The sequence below is a fragment of the Giraffa tippelskirchi genome, chromosome 7, assembly GCF_054371585.1.
Source record: "Giraffa tippelskirchi isolate mGirTip1 chromosome 7, T2T-mGirTip1v1.2.pri, whole genome shotgun sequence".
Taxonomy (NCBI): Eukaryota; Metazoa; Chordata; class Mammalia; order Artiodactyla; family Giraffidae; genus Giraffa; species Giraffa tippelskirchi.
Genome location: NC_137281.1, coordinates 66,981,942 through 66,989,275, shown reverse-complemented (window position 1 = coordinate 66,989,275; position 7,334 = coordinate 66,981,942). Strand labels below are relative to the sequence as shown.

Below are 7,334 nucleotides of genomic sequence, written 5' to 3'. Positions count from 1 at the left end.
TGAGATAATATGACTTCCTATTTGGGAAAATAAGTACAATTCAGTTATTTTCTGCATGTCTACCTGTTCACGCATATTATTTTCACATAGTATCCTTATGATTAATACTGTAACTCTGAAAAATCACTGTTCTTTTACATTAATATGCTAAGCAATATGAACAAAATAATGTGGTAAAGTATCTTATAGATACAAAAATAAGCTACATATTTGAACTACATATTTGAATATTCATATGGTATATCTTTGTTTAAAGAGGAGTTAATCAATTTTCTACTTCTTATTTCATATTTTATTTTTCTGAAATCTATAATGAGTCTATTAGCTCTTAAAAAATGAATTATTTAAGATAGAAACATGAAAATCCTGCACTTTCACAGTATTAACTCTAGGATAACTCATTACATAGAACATACATATATAGTCTAACAGAGGTAATTTTACACCTAAAAGCTCTGTATATTTTCCTAAGAAATTGCAAAAGTTTTCTAAATATATATACACTTAAAAAATATGAAAAACTTAAAGTATATTTTGTTCATATAATACATGTTTTTAATCTGCCCACTTTATTAAATCTGAGGAAAATTTACTACAGTTAAATAAGCATACATATCTTATGTGGAAACAGGAATTTTTCACTGAAAATAGGTGATACATATTCCACTGCCTCATTTTCTTTTTCTGATCCACAGCTTTCTCATGGCAATTTTTATCTCTCTATTTCTCAGAGTGTAGATTAGAGAGTTCAGCATAGGAGTGATAATGGTACAAAATACAGTCAAGGATTTATCAATGGGTAAGGTGGAAGGCCCTCTCAGCCACCGCCCCCCCCGGCCCCCGGCCCGGCGTAGCCCCTCTCGGCCGCCGCCCCCGGCTCCCGGCCCCCAGCCCGGCCTAGCTCCTCTCGGCCACGCTTCTGCGCCGAGCCGTCGCAGCCGCTTCGCTTCTGCGCTGAGCCGTGGCGGCGGCCGAGAGGGCCTAGGCCAGGCCGGGGCACGGGGGCCGGGGGTGGCGGCCGAGAGGGGCTACGCCGGGCCGGGGGCCGGGGACGGCGGCTGACAGGACCTAGGCCCAGCGAGGGGCTGGGGCCAGCGGCAGCGGCGGCGGCGAGAGGAATTACCCAAGGCCCAAGGTAAGAGAAACCCAAGTAAGACGGTAAGTGTTGCGAGAGGGCATCAAAGGGCAGACACACTAAAACTAAAATTACAGAAAACTAGTTACTCTGATCACACGGACCACAGCCTTGTCTATGTCAATGAAACTAAGCCATGCCGTGTGGTGCCACCCAAGACGGATGGGTCAAGGTGGAGAGGTTTGACAGATTGTGGTCCACTGGAGAAGGGCATGGCAAACAACTTCGGTATTCTTGCCTTGAGAACCCCATGAACAGTATGAAAAGACAAAAGGATAGGACACTGAAAGATGAACTCCCCAGGTCAGTAGGTGCCCAATATGCTAATGGAGATAAGTGGAGAAATAACTCCAGAAAGAATGATGGGATGGAGCCAAAGCAAAAACGATACACAACTGTGGATATGACTGGTGATAGACGCAAACTCCAATGCTGTAAAGAGCAATATTGCATAGGAACCTGGAATGTTAGGTCCTTGAATCAAGGCAAACTGGAAGTGGTCAAACAGGAGATGGCAAGAGTGAACGTCGACATTCTAGGAATCAGCACACTAAGATGGACTGGAATGGGTGAATTTAACTCAGATGACCATTATATCTACTACTGTGGGCAAGAATCCCTTAGAAGAAATGGAGTAGCCATCATGGTCAACAAAAGAGTCCAAAGTGCAGTACTTGGATGCAATCTCAAAAATGACAGAATGATCTCTGTTCGTTTCCAAGGCAAACCATTCAATATCACGGTAATCCAAGTCTATGCCCCGACCAGTAACGCTGAAGAAGCTGAAGTTGAATGGTTGTATGAAGACCTACAAGACCTTCTAGAACTAACACCCAAAAAAGATGTCCTTTTCATTATAGGGGACTGGAATGCAAAAATAGGAAGTCCGGAAACACCTGGCGTAACACGCAAGTTTGGTCTTGGAGTACAGAATGAAGCAGGGCAAAGGCTAATAGAGTTTTGCCAAGAGAACGCAATGGTCATAGCAAACACCCTCTTCCAACAACACAAGAGAAGACTCTACACATAGACATCACCAGATGGTCAACACCGAAATCAGATTGATTATATTCTTTGCAGCCAAAGATGGAGAAGCTCTATACAGTCAGCAAGAACAAGACCAGCAGCAGACTGTGGCTCAGATCATGAACTGCTTATTGCCAAATTCAGACTTAAATTGAAGAAAGTAGGGAAAACCACTAGTCCATTCAGGTATTACCTAGATCAAATCCCTTATGAGTATACAGTGGAAGTGAGAAATAGATTTAAGGGACTAGACCTGATAGACAGAGTGCCTGATGAACTATGGACAGAGGTTCGTGACACTGTACAAGAGACAGGGATCAAGAAAATCCCCATGGAAAAGAAATGCAAAAAAGCAAAATGGCTGTCTGAGGAGGCTTTACAGATAGCTGGGAAGAGAAGAGAAGCGAAAAGCAAAGGAGAAAAGGAACGATATTCCCATCTGAATGCAGAGTTCCAAAGAATAGCAAGGAGAGATAAGAAAGCCTTCCTCAGGATTAGTGCAAAGAAATAGAGGAAAACAACAGATTGGGAAAGACTAGAGATCTCTTCAAGAAAATTAGAGATACCAAAGGAACATTTCATGCAAAGATGGGCTCGATAAAGGACAGAAATGGTATGGACCTAACAGAAGCAGAAGATACTAAGAAGAGGTGGCAAGAATACACAGAAGAACTGTACAAAACAGATCTTCATGACCCAGATAATCATGATGGTGTGATCACTCACCTAGAGCCAGACATCCTGGAATGTGAAGTCAAGTGGGCCTTAGAAACATCACTACGAACAAAGCTAGTGGAGATGATGGAATTCCAGCTGAGCTATTTCAAATCCTCAAAGGTGATGCTGTGAAAGTGCTACACTCGATATGCCAGCAAATCTGGAAAACTCAGCAGTGGCCACAGGACTGGAAGAGGTCAGTCTTCGTTCCAATCCCAAAGAAAGGCAATGCCAAAGAATGCTCAAACTATCGCACAATTGCACTCATCTCACATGCTAGTAAAGTAATGCTCAAAATTCTCCAAGCCAGACTTCAGCAATACATGAACCGTGAACTTCCAGATGTTCAAGCTGGTTTTAGAAAAGGCAGAGGAACCAGAGATCAAATTGCCAATATCCGCTGGATCATCGAAAAAGCAAGAGAGTTCCAGAAAAACATCTATTTCTGCTTTATTGACTATGCCAAAGCCTTTGACTGTGTGGATCACAATAAACTGTGGAAAATTCTGAAAGAGATGGGAATACCAGACCATCTGACCTGTCTCTTGAGAAACCTATATGCAGGTCAGGAAGCAACAGTTAGAACTGGACATGGAACAACACTCTGGTTCCAAATAGGAAAAGGAGTCCGTCAAGGCTGTATATTGTCACCCTGCTTATTTAACTTATATGCAGAGTACATCTTGAGAAACGCTAGGCTGGAGGAAGCACAAGCTGGAATCAAGATTGCCGGGAGAAATATCAAAAACCTCAGATATGCAGATGACACCACCCTTATGGCAGAGAATGAAGACGAACTAAAGAGACTCTTGATGAAGGTGAAGGAGGAGAGTGAAAAAGTTGGCTTAAAGCTCAACGTTCAGAAAACTAAGATCATGGCATCTGGTCCCATCACTTCATGGGAAATAGATGGGGAAACAGTGGAAACAGTGTCAGACTTTCTTTTTTTGGGCTCCAGAATCACTGCTGATGGTGACTGCAGCCATGAAATTAAACGACGCTTACTCCTTGGAAGGAAGGTTATGGCCAACCTAGACAGCATATTTAAAAGCAGAGACATTACTTTGCCAACAAAAGTCCATCTACTCAAGGCTATGGTTTTTCCAGTGGTCATGTATGGATGTGAGAGTTGGACGGTGAAGAAAGCTGAGCGCCACAGAATTGATGCTTTTGAACTGTGGTGTTGGAGAAGACTCTTGAGAGGCCCTTGGACTGCAAGGAGATCCAATCAATCCATCCTAAAAGAGATCAATCCTGGGTGTTCATTGGAAGGTCTGATTTTGACGCTGAAACTCCAATACTTTGGCCACCTCATGCTAAGTGTTGACTCATTGGAAAAGACCCTAATGCTGGGTAGGATTGGGGGCGGGAGGAGAAGGGGACGACAGAGGATGAGATGGTTGGATGGCATCACCGATTCGATGAACATGGGTTTGGGTAGACTCCGGGTGTTGCTGATGGACAGAGAGGCCTGGCGTGCTGCAATTCTTGGGGTCACAAAGAGTCGGACACGACTGAGAGACTGAACTGAACTGAACTGAAGGTGGAAGGAGGTCTCACGTACAGAAAAATACAGGGCACAAAGAAGAGGAGCACCACAGTGATGTGGGAACCACAAATGGACAAGTCTTTGTGCCTCCCTTCCTGACTAAGATTCTTCAGGGAGTGCAGAATGACCCCATAGGAGATGAGTAAGAGCATGAAGATGATCACACAGATCGCCCCATCATTGGCAACCACTGTGAGGCCAATAATGTAGGTGTCAGTGCAGGCAAGTTTCAACAAGGAGTACATGTCACAGATGAAGTGGTCAATGACATTGGGGCCACAGAAGGGAAGGCTGTAAACAAAGAGAAGTTAAACTACAGCATGTAAAAACCCACCAACCCAGGCCAGGAGAAGAAGTATAACACACACTCGCTGATTCATGATGGTCATATAATGCAAGGGTTTGCATATTGCCACATAGCAGTCATAGGTCATAACCACCAGGAGTAAAACCTCCATACCACCAAATAAGTGCTCTATAAAAAGCTGGGCCATTTGTAAAAGAATGAAACTAGAACACTTTCTAACATCAGACACAAAAATAAACTCAAAATGGATTAAAGATCTAAATATAAGGCAAGAAACTATAAAACTCCTAAAGGAAAACATAGGCAAAACACTCTCCGACATAAATCACAGCAGGATCCTCCATGACCCACTTCCCAGAATATTGGAAATAAAAGCAAAAATAAACAAATGGGACCTAATTAAAATTAAAAGCTTTTGCACAACAAAGGAAACTATAAGCCAGGTGAAAAGACAGCCTTCAGAATGGGAGAAAATAATAGCAAACGAAGCAACAGACAAACAATTAATCTCAAAAATATACAAGCAACTCCTGCAGCTCAATTCCAGAAAAATAAACGACCCAATCAAAAAATGGGCCAAAGAACTAAACAGACATTTCTCCAAAGAAGACATACAGATGGCTAACAAACACATGAAAAGATGCTCAACATCACTCATTATTAGAGAAATGCAAATCAAAACCACAATGAGGTACCATTTCACACCAGTCAGAATGGCTGCTATCCAAAAGTCTACAAGCAATAAATGCTGGAGAGGGTGTAGAGAAAAGGGAACCCTCTTACACTGTTGGTGGGAATGCAAACTAGTACAGCCACTATGGAGAACAGTGTGGAGATTCCTTAAAAAACTGGGAATAGAACTGCCATATGACCCAGCAATCCCACTGCTGGGCATACACACCGAGGAAACCAGAATTGAAAGAGATGCATGTACCCCAATGTTCATCGCAGCACTGTTTACAATAGCCAGGACATGGAAGCAACCTAGATGTCCATCAGCAGACGAATGGATAAGGAAGTTGTGGTACATATACACAGTGGAATATTACTCAGCCATTAAAAAAATACATTTGAATCGGTTCTATCGAGATGGATGAAACTGGAGCCCATTATACAGAGTGAAGTAAGCCAGAAAGAAAAACACCAATACAGTATACTAATGCGTATATATGGAGTTTGAAAGATGGTAACGATAACCCTATATGCAAGACAGAATAAGAGACAGAGATGCATAGAACAGTCTTATGGACTCTGAGGGAGAAGGTGAGGGTGGGACGTTCTGAGAGAATAGCATTGAAACATGTATATTTTCATATGTGAAACAGAACACCATTCCAGGTTCGATGCATGAGACAAATGCTCAGGGCTGAGGCAATGGGATGACCCAGAGGGATGGGATGGGGAGGGAGGTGGGACAGGGGTTCAGGATGGGGAACACATGTAAACCCATGACTGATTCATGTCAATATATGGCAAAAACCACTACAATATTGTAAAGTAATTAGCCCCCAACTAAAACAAATAAATTTATTAAAAAAAAGAAGAAGAAGAAAAAAAAGCAGGGACAGCCCCAGCCATCAAGGCCACCCAGAAGATCTGACTTAGAGTCACTCCACTTATATACATGTCATGGCTGGCTACATTGAATCAAGGAGTTGACACATGAAAACAACATGTTTATTTGAAGAGAAAGAAAAAAAAACTAACGAGTATGAAAGTGAAGAGGAGGAGCAACAACATAAATGAGTTTCGAAAACATAATGTTATGGAAAATAAATCAAGTCCCCCAAAAAATAAATAAATAAAAAGCTGGGCCATGCGAGCTTGGAAGGAAATGGTTTTCTTCTCAGAAAGTAAGTTTATAATCATTTTTGGGGTGACAGTAGTAGAATAAACAGCATCTATAAATGATAAGTAGCCAAGAAAGAAGCACATAGGGGAATTCATAGTTGAACTGAACATCACGGTCAGGACAATGAGTAAGTTACCCACCATGGTCACAACATAGATGAGCAAGAAGATGACAAATAGTATTTTCTGACCCTGGACACTTTCAGTCATCCCCAAGAGGACACATTTTGTTACTTTGTTCCTTGGTTTCATCAAGTCTGTGTAAGAACTCAGTTCATATATTAGAAGCAGTTTACCTACAACACAGAGGGGAAAACTTTTAAGTGCAATCTAAGTCACATCTTTTGTGTATCCATTTATTTAAAATCAGTTGTATGGAGTATCTATATAATCCTAATGCATCATAGACATTGTGTTAATCAAGTTGAACACAGGGTAAAGGATCAGACAATTCCAGATCAATGTGTGTATGTGCTCAGTCATGTCAGACTATTTGCATCCCCATGGACTGCAGCCCACCAAGCTCCCCTGTTCATGGTATTTTTCCAGGCAAGAATATTGGAGTGGGGTGCCATTTCCAATTCCAGGGGAACTTCCTGCCTCAGGAATTGAACTCATGTCTCTTGCGTCTCCTGAATTGGCAGGTGGATTCTTCACCACAAATGTCATCTGGGAAGCCCAGAAAAATGTAAAAAGTGAAATTATAAGCATATTGACAGAATCCTAAGGGAAGATGAGAAGGGAATTCC

General features: G+C 42.0%; 1 pseudogene; it reads right to left on the bottom strand.

Moving 5' to 3' along the window:
• Positions 1-671: 671 nt before the first annotated feature.
• LOC145513678 (olfactory receptor 4A15-like) lies at positions 672-6,837 on the bottom strand (annotated as a pseudogene).
• Positions 6,838-7,334: the final 497 nt, after the last annotated feature.